Source organism: Oncorhynchus mykiss, chromosome 6 (assembly GCF_057628025.1).
Source record: "Oncorhynchus mykiss isolate SJ-2025 chromosome 6, ASM5762802v1, whole genome shotgun sequence".
Lineage (NCBI taxonomy): Eukaryota > Metazoa > Chordata > Actinopteri > Salmoniformes > Salmonidae > Oncorhynchus > Oncorhynchus mykiss.
The window spans coordinates 7,939,168-7,964,339 of record NC_143027.1 but is presented as its reverse complement, the minus strand read 5'-3'; positions in this window follow the sequence as shown (position 1 = coordinate 7,964,339).

The following is a 25,172-nucleotide window of genomic DNA, read 5'->3' as shown; positions in this document are numbered from 1 at the left end:
TCAAAAAAAAAAGCATCTGCCTTGTTCTCAGACATGTGACACTGTGACATGTCGACTGGACACACCACCAACAAAATATGAGCCCTCCCTTCCTACCTTGCCATATTGTTGGAATAAATCTTCACCTTCTCATTATTGGCCCAGATACAGGGTCTGCCATGGTGACCCCAGCAGGGTGTGATGGGAGCTGTCACACTGTGGTTGATTTATTATTAGTTACCAGCCACTGACACTGGACCACACAGATTTCATCATTCATAGCAGGAAAGGTGGGCGCATCTGTTGCGGTCTAGTGTTGGCGGTCAGTTTGTCAGAGACGGGTGGCGTTGGTGGGCGGGGGATTTGGAACATAGGGGTTGGATCATGACAAATGGCTCTTTCAACAAGATAAAAGATGGGCTACAAACTTTGACCAAGGTCACTGGATCTCCATGTCAGTTTAACAGTTTAGACAGATTTACCCTCAGGCAGTTTTTATTACTGCATCTATCTCTCTTTTCCACAGACAAAGGTTTTGTTAGTGACCCTCTCTCAATGTTAGTGTTTTCAACAACTACCCAGAGACTACCTACATTCTGGTTAGAAAGTGCTGTTAGATGTCTTTCTTGTATCTGCAGTACCTGGGGAAAATATTGAACACCACGGGTGTTAAAATATTAATAGTTCTGGCAATTGACGCTGATAATCTGTTACCTTGAACTTCTTAAGTTATTTTTGCACCATATCTCCTAACCCTGTTACATTATTTATAAAATGTTGTGGTGTTACTGTAGCCACATTAGTGTCAGTATCCATGTATCATTTGTTAGCTTTCAATAATTGTCTTATTAAAATGAATCAATTTGCAATGTATTAATTGATCCAAGTGTGATTACAACTCTGATTGGGTTATATAATTTTGCAGGTGAATCTGACTGATTGCTAATGTTTTTTGGTCGAGGAAGTACAAAGTAGTTTTACATCAAATCTAACCGGTGTTAACTTGATTGATTGGAGATTTAATTAGCTAGCTAAACAGCAATTAGAAAACGACATATTAGGGACAGACTGGGGGCCCCCATTACTCAAGGCCCCACATTATTAGCCAAATACTGATAACACGTTTTGAAATATTCCACATCTTGTTTTGTTACAGCCTGGATAAAAAATGTATTAAGTATATATTTTTTCTCACCCATTTACACACACTGTCACAAACCTCGCCGAAGGTGGTGCCTCTTCCTGTTCGGGCGGTGCTCGGCGGTCGTTGTCGCCGGCCTATTAGCTGCCATCGATTCCCTTTCCGTTTGTTTTGGGTTATTGGGTAATTGGGTACACCTGTTTTGTATTAGGGTTTGTTTGTAGGTTATTTAAGGGCACTAGGCCCGCTGGGTATTTGTGCGGGCTTGTTTCTTGTTACTCTGTGTTGGATGGTGTTATTTTGTTCGTGTCTTGGTAACTTGTGTTGGCGTGACCGTTTTTGTTGCGCCGGTGAATAAATTTGACAAACGACTGAACCCTGCTCTCTGCGCCTGATTCCACCCACCACTCCTAGTTTATCGTAACACACATTACACCATAATGACAAAGGAAAAACATGTTTTCACACATTTTTGCAACTGTATTGAAAATGAAATACAAAATATCGAATTTACATAACTATTCAGACCCCTAAGTCAATACATGTTAGAATCAACTTTGGCAGCGATTACATCTGTGAGTCTGTAAGAGCTTTGAAACCTGGAATGTACAATATTGGCACATTATTCTTTTTTAAATTCTTCTGCCATGAACTCTGCCAAGTTCATTGTTGATCATTGCTAGAGAGCCATTTTCAAGTCTTGCCATGGATTTTTAAACCGATTTAAGTCAAAACTGTAATTAGGCCACTCAGGAACATTCAATGTCATCTTGATAAGCAACTCCAGTGTATATTTTGCCTTATGTTCTTGGTTATTATACTGCTGAAAGGTGAATTTGTCTCCCAGTGTATGTTTAAAAGCAGACTAAGTCAGGTTTTCCTCTAGGATTTTGCCTGTGTTTAGCTCTATTTCGTTTATTTTTATCCTAAAAAGCTCCTTAGTCCTTGCCAATGACAAGCATGATGCCACCACTCCAAACGCTTGAAAATAAAAAGACTAGTACTCAGTGATGTGTTGGATTTCCCCCAAACAAAACACTTTGTATTTAGGACATAAAGTTAATTTCTTTGCTAAAATTTTTGCAGTTGTACTTTGGTGCCTTGTTGCAGACAAGATGCACGTTTTGGAATATTTGTATTCTGTACAGGCTTCCTTCTTTTCATTCTGTCATTTAGGTTCGTATTGTGGAGTAACTACAATGTTGTTGATCCATCCTCAGTTCTCTCCTATCACAGCCATTAAACTATGTAACTGTTTTAAAGTCACTATTGGCCTCATGGTGAAATCCCTGAGTGGTTTCCTTCCTCTCCAGCAACTGAGTTAGGAAGGACGCCTGTATCTTTGTAGTGACTGGGTGTATTGATACAAAGTGTAATTAATTACTTTATCATGATCAAAGGGATATTCAACGTTTACCAATAGGTGCGAGGCATTGGAAAACCTCTCTGGTTTTTGTGCTTGACTATGTGCTTGAAATTCACTTCTTGACTAAGGAACCTTATAGACAATTGTATGTGTGGGGTACAGAGATGGGGTAGTCATTTAAAAATCATGTTAAACATTATTATTGCACGCAGATTGAGTCCAAGCACTTTATTATGTAACTTTTTTAGCACATGGTTTACTCCTGAACTTATTTGGCCATAACAAAGGGATTGAATAGTTATTGACTCAAGACATTTTCATTGTAAAACATTTCGAAATGCATAATTCCACTTTGACATTATTGGGTATTGTGTGTAGGCTAGTGACACAAAATCTACATTTAATCAATTTTTAAATTCAGGCTGTAACACAACAAAATGTTGGCCTATGTCATATGTCCTATCACCAGTCAATTTCTGCTACTTCCTGTATGTTGAGGTGTCCTTGGTAAGGGATAGATGCATTTTTATTTATTTAGGCTGTTGCTATTCAGGTCTCACAGACCCCTTTCCTAATTGCATTTGTCTGACTAGATTTGTCATCCTCTCCTCGTTTCCCACTGTATGAAACCGATGCAATGATATTCTTCACAGTAGGTTTTGAAATAAGTAGCTCATCACATCTAGCAGGAATCTCTAGCAGGAGCGTGTGAATATCAAGTGGGATTCAAAAGGGAACATTCAAGAGAAAATATTCCTGTTTGGTCAAGTTTCACCTGCTTTATCAAACCAATGATTCCAGTCTACAGACTTTTGTCAAAACCTTGACAGGTGGTTGGTGGTCCGAAAAGGCTAGCTTTATAAACATAAACTCTGCAAGAAAGCACTGTGTTCGTTTTGAAAATCTCTCATTTGAACAAGCAAACAGGGTGGGGACAGTCAATAATGAATGTAGACCTCTGTTGGGGGTTTTACATGCACAGTCAAAGCTGGATCAAGCCAGAAAATGTTCGCCAGTGTGATTTAAGTCTGAAACACGACCATTCACCAAACCAATTTCCCTAAACCAATTATCAAAGATCTCACCTTGAAGGGAGAAAAAAACGAAGACGGTCGCAGCGGAAGAGAGGGAGTCGTCATTTAACGGCTGTGCTATTTAGCTGCAACACACACACCCAGTGGGCCATGGGGATGGGGCCCAGCATGAGCTGCCTGCGTCTAGCTCTCTCCGGGGACTAAATATCCTATTGTTGCCAGAGTGATGTATCGTTTAAAGCCCCTGGGACGAGACCACACTTATTCAGACATCAAATTAAGGCTATGTTCGTTTCATCTGGGAGAGAAAAAGAGAAGTCCTAGGCATCCCCGGAAAATATGAATTAGGAGAAGAGCGGAGCGGAGTGGAATGCCCACCACTTTAGTTTTTTGTTCGTTTGTTTCCTCTCGTCCATACACACGTGACAGATGATGGGTGAAGTAATGACAGGTGAGGCATGAAGAGAACAGGCCATGGACACTGAATGAAGTCCATGACATTTAATAGGAGAAGCCAATGGTGTCACACGAAAATCAACATCAACAAAAAGGGCCATACCTAATGAGTAAAATGTACCACCTGTCAAACTCTGCCCGCAACATTTCACCCAAGGCATTTCACATCTTGAATATATAATCCCTTTGCCCCCACTATCTATTTAAATACCATTAATCATAAACGTGACTTAATTCAAGAGCATGGTCATCTGACAAGCAAAATGGATAAATGCGTACCGGGGGATGAGTCTTCATTTAAACAGTAATAATGAGACATCTTTCACGGGCTGCTCTAATACATTAACCAAACCCTCCAAGCTGATTACAATATTAATGAGAGATGATGAGAACCTTGGAGTATGAAATGGGAATAATCCTGAAAAGAATGGAGCTGCCCACTTCCCTTATCAATACTAGATCTCCTGGTGAATGGAGCTGCACACTTCCTGGATCTCCCTTATCAATACTAGATCTCCTGGTGAATGGAGCTGCACACTTCCTGGATCTCCCTTATCAATACTAGATCTCCTGGTGAATGGAGCTGCACACTTCCCGGATCTCCCTTATCAATACTAGATCTCCTGGTGGATGGAGCTGCACACTTCCCTTATCAATACTAGATATCCTGGTGGAACACCGTAGGCCCTATGATAAACTGGTTCAGACTGAGAAATGTGGAAATTGGACACTTATTAAGACGATTGACATTCCACTGTGACTTTCCCTACACAAGCTCCAAAGAAAGTGCCATCCCTCGGCACCAACAGAAATATGACTTGTCCTGCCATTTTATTAATGGCGTGTGTGACCGTCTGTGGGGTCGTCTGTATATTATGGAGTTGCCGTTTTAATTACGTATATTTCATATATTTCGCTGTATGCTAGCTTTCAGTCAAAGTGTGCCTCTGTGGTTAAGGTTAGGTTTTAATCAAAAATTGTTACGGTAAGGGTTAAGGTTTGGGATAGAGTTAAACAGAAAAGGTTAACCATTAAGGTATTAATTCAGAGTTGTTTAGGTTTGTTAAAACTAGGGTTACAAAATTCAGGTAACTTTCCCAGAATTCCCAAGTTTTCCAGGAATCCCGGGTGGAAGATTCCCAGAATCTTGCAGGAAATCTGTGGATTTTGGAAAAGTTACAGTAACTCTGCAACCCTATTTAAAACAGAAAAACTATAATGACAAAATAAGTGCCTGGCACTGGGATTGAACCTGTGATCCTCTGAGCAGTGGCTCGTGGTTTCAACCCCATCCCTGGATCGTCATGAGCCTACTAGATGCTAATAGCTTACGTTGCCTCTAGTGGACAGTAGGAAATAATATGTCGTTTGTTTCCACAATTCAAAAATAATAATATGTTGTCATGTTGCGTTATGAAATGTAAATACTTTATCAGAATTGTACACATACAGAAAATTATAGATTGGGTGCATTTTTCCAAAGTCTTAGGTCATTATTGTAATGTGATTGTAGTCAACAGGGGTTGTGCTTCTTGTATAAAGATAGAAAAACACTTCTGAGGAGACCTGTTCTATTTTCCAATTATACAAACATTACCAGGACAAGCTGAGGCATATCAAAATGATCCGATAATCGAGGCTTCTCAGAGAAGGTGACAACCATCTTCCTCTGTGTATTTCATTGAAAAAAATATATAGTGAAGCATTCAAAAAGTTATCCTTTTTAGATAACTATAGGAAATATTTTCACGTGTCACCAAATAATTGATTCAAACACACTGTTTTGCAATGAAGGTCTACAGTAGCCTCAACAGCAGTCTGTATTGTAACACCATGGTGTAGCCGGAGGACAGCTAGTTTCCGTCCTCCTCTGGGTACATTGACTTCATGGTTTTCAACCTGCTAAACTGCTTTCTGACTGTACACTGTACACTGTACTGCATGATTGTAGCGGATTTACTAACGCGTTAGTTCTGGTAGCTATGTTGACTCTGACATTAGATATTGTGACAACGATGTAGGCTGTGTGTGTAGAGGTTAGCAGTTATGATTTGAAGGTTTGGCTTGAAACGTTTTTTGGGGGCTGGTCACAGACAGCTGATGTGTTGTGCACTGAAGTCCACAAGTAAGGGAAAAAGTGAGAGAAGGAGAGCGCGTAGATGTGAGAAGGAATTATACAATCATGCAGTTTGTATGTGGTTATGAAAGTGAACTGTTTGTGTGTGATCAGGGGTGTAGGAGGAGTGGCTTCCGTCCGACCACTCTACCATAAAGGCCTGATTGTTGACGTGCTACAGAGATGATTGTCCTTCTGGAAGGTTCTCCTATCTCCACAGAACAAATGAGTCAATGGAAAGATGTGGGGTGATGAAAGAGAGCCATGCCACCACCACTCAGAGCAACCAGGGCCAGAAGAGGAAGAGGTGCCAGCTCTGCCCACCACTCAGAGCAGCCAGGGCCAGAAGAGGAAGAGGTGCCATCTCTACCCACCACTCAGAGCAGCCAGGGCCAGAAGAGGAAGAGGAAGAGGTGCCAGCTCTGCCCACCACTCAGAGCAGCCAGGGCCAGAAGAGGAAGAGGTGCCAGCTCTGCCCACCACTCAGAGCAACCAGGGCCAGAAGAGGAAGAGGAAGAGGTGCCAGCTCTGCCCACCACTCAGAGCAGCCAGGGCCAGAAGAGGAAGAGGTGCCAGCTCTGCCCAAGTGCAAAGGATAGAAAAGTCAGCTGCTGGTGTTCTCAGTGCAACACACCCGTCTGCAAACATGTTTGTGGTTTGGAACAAATGCATGGACTAAGACAGCAGAAGTAAGCATCACACACACACGTTTTGCCTTTTGGTGTTCATGTTTTATAAATTCACAATTGTTAGTTTTGCCATTTACATTGATGATGAACTTTGGATTTTCACACAAATGTTTTTAAATATTGTAAAGCATTCTTAAAGTTTTTATTTTATTTTGTTCTTCACACTAAAAGGTTGATTGTGAAACTTTGGTTGTGAGATTGATTGTAAGAAAAATATGCTAATATTTTCAATAGCTGTTAAGAATTTTCATATGTTATCATTGAAATGTGTATCAAACGGTTGAAGAGCGACTAAAAACATTATTGAAAAGTCCAAATCATCACTCAAAATAATTATGTTCCACAAAATGCATAATATTTTAGACCCATATAAATAAACACATATGACATTATCGGGTATTTTTGATCCGGCATATGCATTCTTGGGACCCATGTTTGCTACGCATCCTAGGGTTAATATATTTGACAAAAACAAGATTATTTGGCCTGACATGGAAATGTAATTCAATACTGAGCCCTAATAACCTCTTGAACAGCTTGAATTGGATTTTAAAACATACATTGACATGCTGTATCAAGACGATGAGGGTTATGTCTTCTACTGTTTAGCGCTGTGGGATGTCAATCGTCTCCCGTGTTCCAACATTCTCTCACTCTGAGGCGTCGTGCATTCTATTGATCACACTGGAAAATCCATTTGTTTATTGACTAGACATTATATTAACTTTAACCTATAACCCTTTAGCTGGCTAGCCAGGTGGCTAGCAGTGTGAACAACGTGACAGTGGTCTGAGTGAACAATAGTTTCAATCAATCACACCATGCCTTTATGAACATCTGACCAGTCTGCTAGGCCAAGAAGAAACATCCGATCAAACCAGGATAAACTGGAAGAGTCATCCTAATGAAAATAGGATTTGATCTGGAGCCGAGTGAAAGCAGCCGGCCACCCTCAAAGACAATAGCAGTAGTGTCAGTACCAAACATTGTGAGGAGCAGTCCCCTCAGATAGGGTTCACAATATGGTGTTGTGAGGATCAGTCCCCTCAGCTAGGGTGCACAATATGTTGTTGTGAGGATCAGTCCCCTCAGCTACGGTTCACAATATGGTGTTGTGAGGATCAGTCCCCTCAGCTAGGGTTCACAATATGGTGTTGTGAGGATCAGTCCACTCAGCTAGGGTTCACAATATGGTGTTGTGAGGATCAGTCCCCTCAGCTAGGGTTCACAATATGGTGTTGTGAGGATCAGTCCCCTCAGCTATGGTTCACAATATGGTGTTGTGAGGATCAGTCCACTCAGCTAGGGTTCACAATATGGTGTTGTGAGGATCAGTCCCCTCAGCTAGGGTGCACAATATGTTGTTGTGAGGATCAGTCCCCTCAGCTAGGGTGCACAATATGTTGTTGTGAGGATCAGTCCACTCAGCTAGGGTGCACAATCAGGGCCATAGCTACAAATTGTATGAGGACACCGAGGTCCGGACCTTGGTAATATATTTGTTTTATCCCGGCGCTTAATTAATGTGAGTTAATGGGTAGCGGCTAATCGTATAGCTAATAGGCTGTGTGTTGTTAGATGGACTGAGGTGAACGAAGCTACAGCAACCAATGTGATAATGACTGGGGCCATTTCTGCTTGTTTTGTTTTTTTTGCTGACCTCTCTAAAACTCAGACCCTGGCTAGGGCCCTGTGTACAGTATATAGGGGTTATTTCATGAAGCGCAGTAGATGTGACAGCAGAGCTAACTCAGAAGATTATCAAGCAGCATGTACTGTACATAAGGCTAGTGTTGATGGCATAAAGGAATGGCATACCAAAGTTTGGCATGACATTATTTTATTTTTTTAATGATATTCAGCTTCTGATTTAACCTAAATACAGCCATAGATATAGCCGGTAAGATCGAATAGCACGCAGGTAAACATGTAACATTCATAAAAAAATGTCTATCTATAAAAGTGTCCCGTTGGCTCAAAGGGGAATATTAAAGCTGTTGGTATTATGTAATGTCAATGCAATGCATTTGTAATTCATAGTAAAATCATCTGTATTCGGTTTGATGTCACCTCAGACGTCTTTGAGACGAGGAGTGAGTCTTACCTCACCTGTCTGCTTAATTACTCCTGAGTTACAGAACACAGAACACGTGTTCCGAGATGCTACCATGCATAGGAATATATACACACACACACACACACACACACACACACACACACACACACACACACACACCTATCTTTCCCCTGCCACTTCTTCCCTGGCTCTTTATGAAAATTGACTTCACAAGGACTGTGTTTTTTTATTTCTGTTTTATTGGGGGACATTGCTGTCAGGCGGGGGTGGGGGTGGGGGGGTGGGGGGGGGGGTCTGTGGGCTGAGACAGTGGGTGATTAATCTGGCCATGGCTCACAGACTGGCCCATTTTTCAGGCCCCTGTTGTTTAAGAACCTGTGGCTGCCACCCCTCAGGTGTGTATGTGCATTTCCCCTTGGTGTTTATTGATATTCGGTTTCCCTAAATACAGCGCTATCCGTCTCCTTTGTCACATCCCCGGGCTGGACCGGGGGGCCACAAGCGGGCGCATAAAAACACTCAGTGATTGATAGGCAATCTGTGCATCTGTGTCATCTATAGACTCCACCTCCATGGTTACAAAGGGAGGGATTATGCGTCTCTTTTCACTGTGAAGTGCATTAATTGCCACTTTCCTGTCTGTAATTGCAGAGTTTACCGCTTTATGTATAAAATGAATTAATTTGGACTGATTCCCCGTCCTGAGGCTCCTCCAGTGGCCTAGCATCTGCTAAAGGCTTTCATATCACTGGTCTGAGCGCTCAGCTGCAGCTCCTTCTCAACCACACCGAGCTGTGACTCCTTCTCACCAAGACACTCCAAACCCATCTGCAGCACCTCTCATTGACATTAACGTTTCGATCAGCATCCGATTCTCCTACAGACCGTTCAATCCTTTCGGTCCTTATTTGACAAAGATACACACAGACGAGAATGGCTGTACCATTTCCTTGGACTGTCAGATACAGACTGCATCGTAGGTTGAATTTCTCCAGTGGAGTGCCCCTTGTTATCGTTGATGAAGAGGAGGAATAGAACAACCTTGTCCATTGTAAACAACAGAGATGTGTTGCATTGAAAATACGTTCACTGACTTCACTGATGAAGTGCTACAATATCCAAGGTCTCTCAAAGGGGACTGACTAAAACCTCCACAGACTATATTGATATGTACAGTGGGGCAAAAAAGTATTTAGTCAGCCACCAATTGTGCAAGTTCTCCCACTTAAAAAGATGAGAGAGGCCTGTAATTTTCATCATAGGTACACTTCAACTATGACAGACAAACTGAAAGAAAAAAAATCCAGAAAATCACATTGTAGGATTTTTTAATTAATTTATTTGCAAATTATGGTGGAAATAAGTATTTGGTCAATAACAAAAGTTTATGTCAATACTTTGTCATATACCCTTTGTTGGCAATGACAGAGGTAAAACGTTTTCTGTAATGTTTTCACACACTGTTGCTGGTATTTTTGCCCATTCCTCCATGCAGATCTCCTCTAGAGCAGTGATGTTTTGGGGCTGTTGCTGGGCAACATGGACTTTCAACTCCCTCCAAAGATTTTCTATTGGGTTGAGATCTGGAGACTGGCTAGGCCACTCCATGACCTTGAAATGCTTCTTAAGAAGCCACTCCTTCGTTGCCCGGGCAGTGTGTTTGCATTGTCATGCTGAAAGACCCAGCCACGTTTCATCTTCAATGCCCTTGCTGGTGGAAGGAGGTTTTCACTCAAAATCTCACGATACATGGCCCCATTCATTCTTTCCTTTACACGGATCAGTCGTCCTGGTCCCTTTGCAGAAAAACAACCCCAAAGCATGATGTTTCCATCCCCATGCTTCAAGTAGGTATGATGTTCTTTGGATGCAACTCAGCATTCTTTGTCCTCCAAACACGTTGAGTTTTTACCAAAAATTTATATTTTGGTTTCATCTGACCATATGACATTCTCACAATCTTCTTCTGGATCATCCAAATGCTCTCTAGCAAACTTCAGACGGGCCTGGACATGTACTGGCTTAAGCAGGGGGACACATCTGGCACTGAAGGATTTGAGTCCCTGGCGGCGTAGTGTGTTACTGATGGTAGGCTTTGTTACTTTGGTCCCAGCTCTCTGCAGGTCATTCACTAGGTCCACCCGTGTGGTTCTGGGATTTTTGCTCACTGTTCTTGTGATCATTTTGACCCCACGGGGTGATATCTTGCATGGAGCCCCAGATCGAGGGAGATTATCAGTGGTCTTGTATGTCTTCCATTTCCTAATAATTGCTCCCACAGTTGATTTCTTCAAACCAAGGTGCTTACCTATTGCAGATTCAGTCTTCCCAGCCTGGTGCAGGTCTACAATTTTGTTTCTGGTGTCCTTTGACAGCTCTTTGGTCTTGGCCATAGTGGAGTTTGGAGTGTGACTGTTTGAGGTTGTGGACAGGCGTCTTTTATACTGATAACAAGTTCAAACAGGTGCCATTAATACAGGTAACGAGTGGAGGACAGAGGAGCCTCTTAAAGAAGAAGTTACAGGTCTGTGAGAGCCAGAAATCTTGCTTGTTTGTAGGTGACCAAATACTTATTTTCCACCATAATTTGCAAATAAATTCATTAAAAATCCTACAATGTGATTTTCTGGATTTTTTTTTTCTTCTCATTTTGTCTGTCATAGTTGAGGTGTCCCTATGATGAAAAGTACAGTCCTCTCTCATCTTTTTAAGTGGGAGAACTTGCACAATTGGTGGCTGACTAAATACTGTTTTGCCCCACTGTATTACATTTCACGTTACACTCTAAGATGATATGATTGTCCTAATACACATTTTATTGTAAACCAAGCATGTTTTACCTTCCGCTGTCATTGGCTATTCCAGCCTCAGACAGAAAAAGCAGCCATGGATGGATTTGTGTTTCTTTGGGTCAAAGTATTGTGGTTTTGATCCCCTGATGTCTGAGTTTAGCTGAACTGTCAGGAAAACACAGTGGACATTATTCTGCCATACCAAGCAAAAAGGCAGTAACTGCTCATTTGGTTGAAAATGAGTTAATATCATTTCATTCTACATTAAATACATGCTTAATTATGTGGACAAGTGTCCTGCCTCTATTGTATTGTGTTCAGGAGAAATGGGGGTCATGTTAGCAGTAACTGTATAAAGTTACTGTGAATCCAAGGTAGATAAATGCCATTTTTCTCAGTTCCACTCTATGAGCAGTTAGTTCCTTTTTGCTTGGTAGGGCAGTATTAACTTCTATGTCAATTATATTCTTAGAGTTGACATCAACACCGTAATTGACATCAAACCGTAATTGGAAACACCAGTGAAACCTGGCCATGAATATGCCTGCATTCTTGTTTGTATATTCGTTTAGCATTGTTTTTCATTGAGCCCTCTTAAGGCAGATTTGTGGTTTTAAAGATAAGTTAAAACATGTCCTGTGTACTTGTGAAATATTTAAGTTATACTAACTTAAAAGTAAGAGGAACATGAGGACAAATCTCAAACTAGGACAAAGACTGCCAAGGTCCTCCTCATTCAGAGAGGGTAAGACCGCCATCTCAAGGTGCTCATCATTCAGAGAGGGTAAGACTGCCATCTCAAGGTGCTCCTCATTCAGAGAGGGTAAGACTGCCATCTCAAGGTGCTCATCATTCAGAGAGGGTAAGACTGCCATCTCAAGGTGCTCCTCATTCAGAGAGGGTAAGACTGCCATCTCAAGGTGCTCCTCATTCAGAGAGGGTAAGACTGCCATCTCAAGGTGCTCCTCATTCAGAGAGGGTAAGACTGCCATCTCAAGGTGCTACTCATTCAGAGAGGGTAAGACTGCCATCTCAAGGTGCTCATCATTCAGAGAGGGTAAGACTGCCAAGGTCCTCCTCATTCAGAAAGGGTAAGACTGCCAAGGTCCTCCTCATTCAGAGAGGGTAAGACTGCCAAGGTACTCCTCATTCAGAGAGGGTAAGACTGCCAAGGTCCTCCTCATTCAGAGAGGGTAAGACTGCAAGGTCCTCCTCATTCAGAGAGGGTAAGACTGCCATCTCAAGGTGCTCAACATTCAGAGAGGGTAAGACTGCCCTTTCAAGGTGCTCCTCAATCAAAGAGGGTAAGACTGCCATCTCAAGGTGCTCCTCATTCAGAGAGGGTAAGACTGCCATCTCAAGGTGCTCCTCATTCAGAGAGGGTAAGACTGCCATCTCAAGGTGCTCCTCATTCAGAGAGGGTAAGACTGCCATCTCAAGGTGCTCATCATTCAGAGAGGGTAAGACTGCCAAGGTCCTCCTCATTCAGAGAGGGTAAGACTGCCAAGGTCCTCCTCATTCAGAGAGGGTAAGACTGCCAAGGTCCTCCTCATTCAGAGAGGGTAAGACTGCCATCTCAAGGTGCTCATCATTCAGAGAGGGTAAGACTGCCATCTCAAGGTGCTCCTCATTCAGAGAGGGTAAGACTGCCATCTCAAGGTGCTCCTCATTCAGAGAGGGTAAGACCGCCATCTCAAGGTGCTCCGCATTCAGAGAGGGTAAGAGCGCCATCTCAAGGTGCTCCTCATTCAGAGAGGGTAAGACTGCCAACTCAAGGTGCTCCTCATTCAGAGAGGGTAAGACTGCCATCTCAAGGTGCTCCTCATTCAGAGAGGGTAAGACTGCCATCTCAAGGTGCTCATCATTCAGAGAGGGTAAGACTGCCATCTCAAGGTGCTCCTCATTCAGAGAGGGTAAGACTGCCAAGGTCCTCCTCATTCAGAGAGGGTAAGACTGCCATCTCAAGGTGCTCATCATTCAGAGAGGGTAAGACTGCCATCTCAAGGTGCTCCTCATTCAGAGAGGGTAAGACTGCCATCTCAAGGTGCTCCTCATTCAGAGAGGGTTAGACTGCCATCTCAAGGTGCTCCTCATTCAGAGAGGGTAAGACTGCCATCTCAAGGTGCTCCTCATTCAGAGAGGGTAAGACTGCCATCTCAAGGTGCTCCTCATTCAGAGAGGGTAAGACTGCCATCTCAAGGTGCTCCTCATTCAGAGAGGGTAAGACTGCCATCTCAAGGTGCTCCTCATTCAGAGAGGGTAAGACTGCCATCTCAAGGTGCTCATCATTTAGAGAGGGTAAGACTGCCATCTCAATGTGCTCCTCATTCAGAGAGGGTAAGACTGCCATCTCAAGGTGCTCCTCATTCAGAGAGGGTAAGACCGCCATCTCAAGGTGCTCCTCATTCAGAGAGGGTAAGACTGCCATCTCAAGGTGCTCCTCATTTAGAGAGGGTAATACCGCCATCTCAAGGTGCTCCTCATTCAGAGAGGGTAAGACTGCCATCTCAAGGTGCTCCTCATTCAGAGAGGGTAAGACTGCCATCTCAAGGTGCTCATCATTCAGAGAGGGTAAGTCTGCCATCTCAAGGTGCTCATCATTCAGAGAGGGTAAGACCGCCATCTCAAGGTGCTCCTCATTCAGAGAGGGTAAGACTGCCATCTCAAGGTGCTCAACATTCAGAGAGGGTAAGACTGCCATCTCAAGCTGCTCCTCATTCAGAGAGGGTAAGACTGCCATTTCAAGGTGCTCCTCATTCAGAGAGGGTAAGACTGCCATCTCAAGGTGCTCCTCATTCAGAGAGGTTAAGACTGCCATCTCAAGGTGCTCCTCATTCAGAGAGGGTAAGACTGCCAAGGTCCTCCTCATTCAGAGAGGGTAAGACTGCCAAGGTCCTCCTCATTCAGAGAGGGTAAGACTGCCAAGGTCCTCCTCATTCAGAGAGGGTAAGACTGCCATCTCAAGGTGCTCAACATTCAGAGAGGGTAAGACTGCCATTTCAAGGTGCTCCTCATTCACAGAGGGTAAGACTGCCATCTCAAGGTGCTCCTCATTCAGAGAGGGTAAGACTGCCATCTCAAGGTGCTCCTCATTCAGAGAGGGTAAGACTGCCATCTCAAGGTGCTCCTCATTCAGAGAGGGTAAGACTGCCATCTCAAGGTGCTCATCATTCAGAGAGGGTAAGACTGCCAAGGTCCTCCTCATTCAGAGAGGGTAAGACTGCCAAGGTCCTCCTCATTCAGAGAGGGTAAGACTGCCAAGGTCCTCCTCATTCAGAGAGGGTAAGACTGCCATCTCAAGGTGCTCATCATTCAGAGAGGGTAAGACTGCCATCTCAAGGTGCTCCTCATTCAGAGAGGGTAAGACTGCCATCTCAAGGTGCTCCTCATTCAGAGAGGGTAAGACCGCCATCTCAAGGTGCTCCGCATTCAGAGAGGGTAAGAGCGCCATCTCAAGGTGCTCCTCATTCAGAGAGGGTAAGACTGACAACTCAAGGTGCTCCTCATTCAGAGAGGGTAAGACTGCCATCTCAAGGTGCTCCTCATTCAGAGAGGGTAAGACTGCCAAGGTCCTCCTCATTCAGAGAGGGTAAGAATGCCATCTCAAGGTGCTCATCATTCAGAGAGGGTAAGACTGCCATCTCAAGGTGCTCCTCATTCAGAGAGGGTAAGACTGCCATCTCAAGGTGCTCCTCATTCAAAGAGGGTAAGACTGCCAAGGTGCTCCTCATTCAGAGAGGGTAAGACTGCCATCTCAAGGTGCTCCACATTCAGACAGGGTAAGACTGCCATCTCAAGGTGCTCCTCATTCAGAGAGGGTAAGACTGCCATCTCAAGGTGCTCCTCATTCAGAGAGGGTAAGACTGCCAAGGTCCTCCTCATTCAGAGAGGGTAAGACTGCCATCTCAAGGTGCTCCTCATTCAGAGAGGGTAAGACTGCCAAGGTCCTCCTCATTCAGAGAGGGTAAGACTGCCAAGGTCCTCCTCATTCAGAGAGGGTAAGACTGCCAAGGTCCTCCTCATTCAGAGAGGGTAAGACTGCCGTCTCAAGGTGCTCAACATTCAGAGAGGGTAAGACTGCCATCTCAAGGTGCTCCTCATTCAGAGAGGGTAAGACTGCCATCTCAAGGTGCTCATCATTCAGAGAGGGTAAGACTGCCATCTCAAGGTGCTCCTCATTCAGAGAGGGTAAGACTGCCAAGGTCCTCCTCATTCAGAGAGGGTAAGAATGCCATCTCAAGGTGCTCCTAATTCAGAGAGGGTAAGACTGCCATCTCAAGGTGCTCCTCATTCAGAGAGGGTAAGACTGCCATCTCAAGGTGCTCCTCATTCAGAGAGGGTAAGACTGCCAAGGTCCTCCTCATTCAGAGAGGGTAAGAATGCCATCTCAAGGTGCTCATCATTCAGAGAGGGTAAGACTGCCATCTCAAGGTGCTCCTCATTCAGAGAGGGTAAGACTGCCATCTCAAGGTGCTCCTCATTCAGAGAGGGTAAGACTGCCATCTCAAGGTGCTCATCATTCAGAGAGGGTAAGACTGCCATCTCAAGGTGCTCATCATTCAGAGAGGGTAAGACCGCCATCTCAAGGTGCTCCTCATTCAGAGAGGGTAAGACTGCCATCTCAAGGTGCTCCTCATTCAGAGAGGGTAAGACTGCCAAGGTCCTCCTCATTCAGAGAGGGTAAGACTGCCATCTCAAGGTGCTCCTCATTCAGAGAGGGTAAGACTGCCAAGGTCCTCCTCATTCAGAGAGGGTAAGACTGCCAAGGTCCTCCTCATTCAGAGAGGGTAAGACTGCCGTCTCAAGGTGCTCAACATTCAGAGAGGGTAAGACTGCCATCTCAAGGTGCTCATCATTCAGAGAGGGTAAGACTGCCATCTCAAGGTGCTCCTCATTCAGAGAGGGTAAGACTGCCAAGGTCCTCCTCATTCAGAGAGGGTAAGAATGCCATCTCAAGGTGCTCCTCATTCAGAGAGGGTAAGACTGCCATCTCAAGGTGCTCCTCATTCAGAGAGGGTAAGACTGCCATCTCAAGGTGCTCCTCATTCAGAGAGGGTAAGACTGCCAAGGTCCTCCTCATTCAGAGAGGTTAAGACTGCCATCTCAAGGTGCTCCTCATTCAGAGAGGGTAAGACTGCCATCTCAAGGTGCTCCTCATTCAGAGAGGGTAAGACTGCCATCTCAAGGTGCTCCTCATTCAGAGAGGGTAAGACTGCCAAGGTCCTCCTCATTCAGAGAGGGTAAGACTGCCAAGGTCCTCCTCATTCAGAGAGGGTAAGACTGCCAAGGTCCTCCTCATTCCGAGAGGGTAAGACTGCCGTCTCAAGGTGCTCAACATTCAGAGAGGGTAAGACTGCTTTTTCAAGGTGCTCCTCATTCAGAGAGAGTAAGACTGCCATCTCAAGGTGCTCCTCATTCAGAGAGGGTAAGACTGCCATCTCAAGGTGCTCCTCATTCAGACAGGGTAAGACTGCCATCTCAAGGTGCTCCTCATTCAGAGAGGGTAAGACTGCCATCTCAAGGTACTCATCATTCAGAGAGGGTAAGACTGCCAAGGTCCTCCTCATTCAGAGAGGGTAAGACTGCCAAGGTGCTCCTCATTCAGAGAGGGTAAGACTGCCATCTCAAGGTGCTCATCATTCAGAGAGGGTAAGACTGCCATCTCAAGGTGCTCCTCATTCAGAGAGGGTAAGACTGCCAACTCAAGGTGCTCCTCATTCAGAGAGGGTAAGACCGCCATCTCAAGGTGCTCCGCATTCAGAGAGGGTAAGAGCGCCATCTCAAGGTGCTCAACATTCAGAGAGGGTAAGACTGCCATCTCAAGGTGCTCCTCATTCAGAGAGGGTAAGACTGCCATCTCAAGGTGCTCCTCATTCAGAGAGGGTAAGACTGCCATCTCAAGGTGCTCATCATTCAGAGAGGGTAAGACTGCCATCTCAAGGTGCTCCTCATTCAGAGAGGGTAAGACTGCCAAGGTCCTCCTCATTCAGAGAGGGTAAGACTGCCATCTCAAGGTGCTCATCATTCAGAGAGGGTAAGACTGCCATCTCAAGGTGCTCCTCATTCAGAGAGGGTAAGACTGCCATCTCAAGGTGCTCCTCATTCAAAGAGGGTAAGACTGCCAAGGTTCTCCTCATTCAGAGAGGGTAAGAATGCCATCTCAAGGTGCTCCTCATTCAGAGAGGGTAAGACTGCCATCTCAAGGTGCTCCTCATTCAGAGAGGGTAAGACTGCCATCTCAAGGTGCTCCTCATTCAGAGAGGGTAAGACTGCCAAGGTCCTCCTCATTCAGAGAGGGTAAGACTGCCATCTCAAGGTGCTCATCATTCAGAGAGGGTAAGACTGCCATCTCAAGGTGCTCCTCATTCAGAGAGGGTAAGACTGCCATCTCAAGGTGCTCCTCATTCAGAGAGGGTAAGACTGCCATCTCAAGGTGCTCCTCATTCAGAGAGGGTAAGACTGCCAAGGTCCTCCTCATTCAGAGAGGGTAAGACTGCCATCTCAAGGTGCTCATCATTTAGAGAGGGTAAGACTGCCATCTCAAGGTGCTCCTCATTCAGAGAGGGTAAGACTGCCATCTCAAGGTGCTCCTCATTCAGAGAGGGTAAGACCGCCATCTCAAGGTGCTCCTCATTCAGAGAGGGTAAGACTGCCATCTCAAGGTGCTCCTCATTCAGAGAGGGTAAGACTGCCATCTCAAGGTGCTCCTCATTCAGAGAGGGTAAGACTGCCATCTCAAGGTGCTCCTCATTCAGAGAGGGTAAGACTGCCATTTCAAGGTGCTCCTCATTCAGAGAGGGTAAGACTGCCATCTCAAGGTGCTCCTCATTCAGAGAGGGTAAGACTGCCATCTCAAGGTGCTCCTCATTCAGAGAGGGTAAGACTGCCATCTCAAGGTGCTCCTCATTCAGAGAGGGTAAGACTGCCATCTCAAGGTGCTCCTCATTCAGAGAGGGTAAGACTGCCATTTCAAGGTGCTCCTCATTCAGAGAGGGTAAGACTGCCATCTCAAGGTGCTCCTCATTCAGAGAGGGTAAGACTGCCATCTCAAGGTGCTCATCATTCAGAGTGGGTAAGACTGCCATCTCAAGGTGCTCATCATTCAGAGAGGGTAAGACTGCCATCTCAAAGTGCTCCTCATTCAGAGAGGGTAAGACTGCCATCTCAAGGTGCTCCTCATTCAGAGAGGGTAAGACTGCCATCTCAAGGTGCTCCTCATTCAGAGAGGGTAAGACTGCCATCTCAAGGTACTCATCATTCAGAGAGGGTAAGACTGCCAAGGTCCTCCTCATTCAGAGAGGGTAAGACTGCCAAGGTGCTCCTCATTCAGAGAGGGTAAGACTGCCATCTCAAGGTGCTCATCATTCAGAGAGGGTAAGACTGCCATCTCAAGGTGCTCCTCATTCAGAGAGGGTAAGACTGCCAACTCAAGGTGCTCCTCATTCAGAGAGGGTAAGACCGCCATCTCAAGGTGCTCCGCATTCAGAGAGGGTAAGAGCGCCATCTCAAGGTGCTCAACATTCAGAGAGGGTAAGACTGCCATCTCAAGGTGCTCCTCATTCAGAGAGGGTAAGACTGCCATCTCAAGGTGCTCCTCATTCAGAGAGGGTAAGACTGCCATCTCAAGGTGCTCATCATTCAGAGAGGGTAAGACTGCCATCTCAAGGTGCTCCTCATTCAGAGAGGGTAAGACTGCCAAGGTCCTCCTCATTCAGAGAGGGTAAGACTGCCATCTCAAGGTGCTCATCATTCAGAGAGGGTAAGACTGCCATCTCAAGGTGCTCCTCATTCAGAGAGGGTAAGACTGCCATCTCAAGGTGCTCCTCATTCAAAGAGGGTAAGACTGCCAAGGTTCTCCTCATTCAGAGAGGGTAAGAATGCCATCTCAAGGTGCTCCTCATTCAGAGAGGGTAAGACTGCCATCTCAAGGTGCTCCTCATTCAGAGAGGGTAAGACTGCCATCTCAAGGTGCTCCTCATTCAGAGAGGGTAAGACTGCCAAGGTCCTCCTCATTCAGAGAGGGTAAGACTGCCATCTCAAGGTGCTCATCATTCAGAGAGGGTAAGACTGCCATCTCAAGGTGCTCCTCATTCAGAGAGGGTAAGACTGCCATCTCAAGGTGCTCCTCATTCAGAGAGGGTAAGACTGCCATCTCAAGGTGCTCCTCATTCAGAGAGGGTAAGACTGCCAAGGTCCTCCTCATTCAGAGAGGGTAAGACTGCCATCTCAAGGTGCTCATCATTTAGAGAGGGTAAGACTGCCATCTCAAGGTGCTCCTCATTCAGAGAGGGTAAGACTGCCATCTCAAGGTGCTCCTCATTCAGAGAGGGTAAGACCGCCATCTCAAGGTGCTCCTCATTCAGAGAGGGTAAGACTGCCATCTCAAGGTGCTCCTCATTCAGAGAGGGTAAGACTGCCATCTCAAGGTGCTCCTCATTCAGAGAGGGTAAGACTGCCATCTCAAGGTGCTCCTCATTCAGAGAGGGTAAGACTGCCATTTCAAGGTGCTCCTCATTCAGAGAGGGTAAGACTGCCATCTCAAGGTGCTCCTCATTCAGAGAGGGTAAGACTGCCATCTCAAGGTGCTCCTCATTCAGAGAGGGTAAGACTGCCATCTCAAGGTGCTCCTCATTCAGAGAGGGTAAGACTGCCATCTCAAGGTGCTCCTCATTCAGAGAGGGTAAGACTGCCATTTCAAGGTGCTCCTCATTCAGAGAGGGTAAGACTGCCATCTCAAGGTGCTCCTCATTCAGAGAGGGTAAGACTGCCATCTCAAGGTGCTCATCATTCAGAGTGGGTAAGACTGCCATCTCAAGGTGCTCATCATTCAGAGAGGGTAAGACTGCCATCTCAAAGTGCTCCTCATTCAGAGAGGGTAAGACTGCCATCTCAAGGTGCTCCTCATTCAGAGAGGGTAAGACTGCCATCTCAAGGTGCTCCTCATTCAGAGAGGGTAAGACTGCCATCTCAAGGTACTCATCATTCAGAGAGGGTAAGACTGCCAAGGTCCTCCTCATTCAGAGAGGGTAAGACTGCCAAGGTCCTCCTCATTCAGAGAGGGTAAGACTGCCATCTCAAGGTGCTCATCATTCAGAGAGGGTAAGACTGCCATCTCAAGGTGCTCCTCATTCAGAGAGGGTAAGACTGCCATCTCAAGGTGCTCCTCATTCAGAGAGGGTAAGACTGCCATCTCAAGGTGCTCATCATTCAGAGAGGGTAAGACTGCCAAGGTCCTCCTCATTCAGAGAGGGTAAGACTGCCAAGGTCCTCCTCATTCAGAGAGGGTAAGACTGCCAAGGTCCTCCTCATTCAGAGAGGGTAAGACTGCCATCTCAAGGTGCTCATCATTCAGAGAGGGTAAGACTGCCATCTCAAGGTGCTCCTCATTCAGAGAGGGTAAGACTGCCATCTCAAGGTGCTCCTCATTCAGAGAGGGTAAGACCGCCATCTCAAGGTGCTCCGCATTCAGAGAGGGTAAGAGCGCCATCTCAAGGTGCTCCTCATTCAGAGAGGGTAAGACTGCCAACTCAAGGTGCTCCTCATTCAGAGAGGGTAAGACTGCCATCTCAAGGTGCTCCTCATTCAGAGAGGGTAAGACTGCCATCTCAAGGTGCTCATCATTCAGAGAGGGTAAGACTGCCATCTCAAGGTGCTCCTCATTCAGAGAGGGTAAGACTGCCAAGGTCCTCCTCATTCAGAGAGGGTAAGACTGCCATCTCAAGGTGCTCATCATTCAGAGAGGGTAAGACTGCCATCTCAAGGTGCTCCTCATTCAGAGAGGGTAAGACTGCCATCTCAAGGTGCTCCTCATTCAGAGAGGGTTAGACTGCCATCTCAAGGTGCTCCTCATTCAGAGAGGGTAAGACTGCCATCTCAAGGTGCTCCTCATTCAGAGAGGGTAAGACTGCCATCTCAAGGTGCTCCTCATTCAGAGAGGGTAAGACTGCCATCTCAAGGTGCTCCTCATTCAGAGAGGGTAAGACTGCCATCTCAAGGTGCTCCTCATTCAGAGAGGGTAAGACTGCCATCTCAAGGTGCTCATCATTTAGAGAGGGTAAGACTGCCATCTCAATGTGCTCCTCATTCAGAGAGGGTAAGACTGCCATCTCAAGGTGCTCCTCATTCAGAGAGGGTAAGACCGCCATCTCAAGGTGCTCCTCATTCAGAGAGGGTAAGACTGCCATCTCAAGGTGCTCCTCATTTAGAGAGGGTAATACCGCCATCTCAAGGTGCTCCTCATTCAGAGAGGGTAAGACTGCCATCTCAAGGTGCTCCTCATTCAGAGAGGGTAAGACTGCCATCTCAAGGTGCTCATCATTCAGAGAGGGTAAGTCTGCCATCTCAAGGTGCTCATCATTCAGAGAGGGTAAGACCGCCATCTCAAGGTGCTCCTCATTCAGAGAGGGTAAGACTGCCATCTCAAGGTGCTCAACATTCAGAGAGGGTAAGACTGCCATCTCAAGCTGCTCCTCATTCAGAGAGGGTAAGACTGCCATTTCAAGGTGCTCCTCATTCAGAGAGGGTAAGACTGCCATCTCAAGGTGCTCCTCATTCAGAGAGGTTAAGACTGCCATCTCAAGGTGCTCCTCATTCAGAGAGGGTAAGACTGCCAAGGTCCTCCTCATTCAGAGAGGGTAAGACTGCCAAGGTCCTCCTCATTCAGAGAGGGTAAGACTGCCAAGGTCCTCCTCATTCAGAGAGGGTAAGACTGCCATCTCAAGGTGCTCAACATTCAGAGAGGGTAAGACTGCCATTTCAAGGTGCTCCTCATTCACAGAGGGTAAGACTGCCATCTCAAGGTGCTCCTCATTCAGAGAGGGTAAGACTGCCATCTCAAGGTGCTCCTCATTCAGAGAGGGTAAGACTGCCATCTCAAGGTGCTCCTCATTCAGAGAGGGTAAGACTGCCATCTCAAGGTGCTCATCATTCAGAGAGGGTAAGACTGCCAAGGTCCTCCTCATTCAGAGAGGGTAAGACTGCCAAGGTCCTCCTCATTCAGAGAGGGTAAGACTGCCAAGGTCCTCCTCATTCAGAGAGGGTAAGACTGCCATCTCAAGGTGCTCCTCATTCAGAGAGGGTAAGACTGCCAAGGTCCTCCTCATTCAGAGAGGGTAAGACTGCCATCTCAAAGTGCTCCTCATTCAGAGAGGGTAAGACTGCCATCTCAAGGTGCTCCTCATTCAGAGAGGGTAAGACTGCCATCTCAAGGTGCTCCTCATTCAGAGAGGGTAAGACTGCCATCTCAAGGTACTCATCATTCAGAGAGGGTAAGACTGCCAAGGTCCTCCTCATTCAGAGAGGGTAAGACTGCCAAGGTCCTCCTCATTCAGAGAGGGTAAGACTGCCATCTCAAGGTGCTCATCATTCAGAGAGGGTAAGACTGCCATCTCAAGGTGCTCCTCATTCAGAGAGGGTAAGACTGCCATCTCAAGGTGCTCCTCATTCAGAGAGGGTAAGACTGCCATCTCAAGGTGCTCATCATTCAGAGAGGGTAAGACTGCCAAGGTCCTCCTCATTCAGAGAGGGTAAGACTGCCAAGGTCCTCCTCATTCAGAGAGGGTAAGACTGCCAAGGTCCTCCTCATTCAGAGAGGGTAAGACTGCCATCTCAAGGTGCTCATCATTCAGAGAGGGTAAGACTGCCATCTCAAGGTGCTCCTCATTCAGAGAGGGTAAGACTGCCATCTCAAGGTGCTCCTCATTCAGAGAGGGTAAGACCGCCATCTCAAGGTGCTCCGCATTCAGAGAGGGTAAGAGCGCCATCTCAAGGTGCTCCTCATTCAGAGAGGGTAAGACTGCCAACTCAAGGTGCTCCTCATTCAGAGAGGGTAAGACTGCCATCTCAAGGTGCTCCTCATTCAGAGAGGGTAAGACTGCCATCTCAAGGTGCTCATCATTCAGAGAGGGTAAGACTGCCATCTCAAGGTGCTCCTCATTCAGAGAGGGTAAGACTGCCAAGGTCCTCCTCATTCAGAGAGGGTAAGACTGCCATCTCAAGGTGCTCATCATTCAGAGAGGGTAAGACTGCCATCTCAAGGTGCTCCTCATTCAGAGAGGGTAAGACTGCCATCTCAAGGTGCTCCTCATTCAGAGAGGGTTAGACTGCCATCTCAAGGTGCTCCTCATTCAGAGAGGGTAAGACTGCCATCTCAAGGTGCTCCTCATTCAGAGAGGGTAAGACTGCCATCTCAAGGTGCTCCTCATTCAGAGAGGGTAAGACTGCCATCTCAAGGTGCTCCTCATTCAGAGAGGGTAAGACTGCCATCTCAAGGTGCTCCTCATTCAGAGAGGGTAAGACTGCCATCTCAAGGTGCTCATCATTTAGAGAGGGTAAGACTGCCATCTCAATGTGCTCCTCATTCAGAGAGGGTAAGACTGCCATCTCAAGGTGCTCCTCATTCAGAGAGGGTAAGACCGCCATCTCAAGGTGCTCCTCATTCAGAGAGGGTAAGACTGCCATCTCAAGGTGCTCCTCATTTAGAGAGGGTAATACCGCCATCTCAAGGTGCTCCTCATTCAGAGAGGGTAAGACTGCCATCTCAAGGTGCTCCTCATTCAGAGAGGGTAAGACTGCCATCTCAAGGTGCTCATCATTCAGAGAGGGTAAGTCTGCCATCTCAAGGTGCTCATCATTCAGAGAGGGTAAGACCGCCATCTCAAGGTGCTCCTCATTCAGAGAGGGTAAGACTGCCATCTCAAGGTGCTCAACATTCAGAGAGGGTAAGACTGCCATCTCAAGCTGCTCCTCATTCAGAGAGGGTAAGACTGCCATTTCAAGGTGCTCCTCATTCAGAGAGGGTAAGACTGCCATCTCAAGGTGCTCCTCATTCAGAGAGGTTAAGACTGCCATCTCAAGGTGCTCCTCATTCAGAGAGGGTAAGACTGCCAAGGTCCTCCTCATTCAGAGAGGGTAAGACTGCCAAGGTCCTCCTCATTCAGAGAGGGTAAGACTGCCAAGGTCCTCCTCATTCAGAGAGGGTAAGACTGCCATCTCAAGGTGCTCAACATTCAGAGAGGGTAAGACTGCCATTTCAAGGTGCTCCTCATTCACAGAGGGTAAGACTGCCATCTCAAGGTGCTCCTCATTCAGAGAGGGTAAGACTGCCATCTCAAGGTGCTCCTCATTCAGAGAGGGTAAGACTGCCATCTCAAGGTGCTCCTCATTCAGAGAGGGTAAGACTGCCATCTCAAGGTGCTCATCATTCAGAGAGGGTAAGACTGCCAAGGTCCTCCTCATTCAGAGAGGGTAAGACTGCCAAGGTCCTCCTCATTCAGAGAGGGTAAGACTGCCAAGGTCCTCCTCATTCAGAGAGGGTAAGACTGCCATCTCAAGGTGCTCCTCATTCAGAGAGGGTAAGACTGCCAAGGTCCTCCTCATTCAGAGAGGGTAAGACTGCCATCTCAAGGTGCTCCTCATTCAGAGAGGGTAAGACTGCCAAGGTCCTCCTCATTCAGAGAGGGTAAGACTGCCAAGGTCCTCCTCATTCAGAGAGGGTAAGACTGCCGTCTCAAGGTGCTCAACA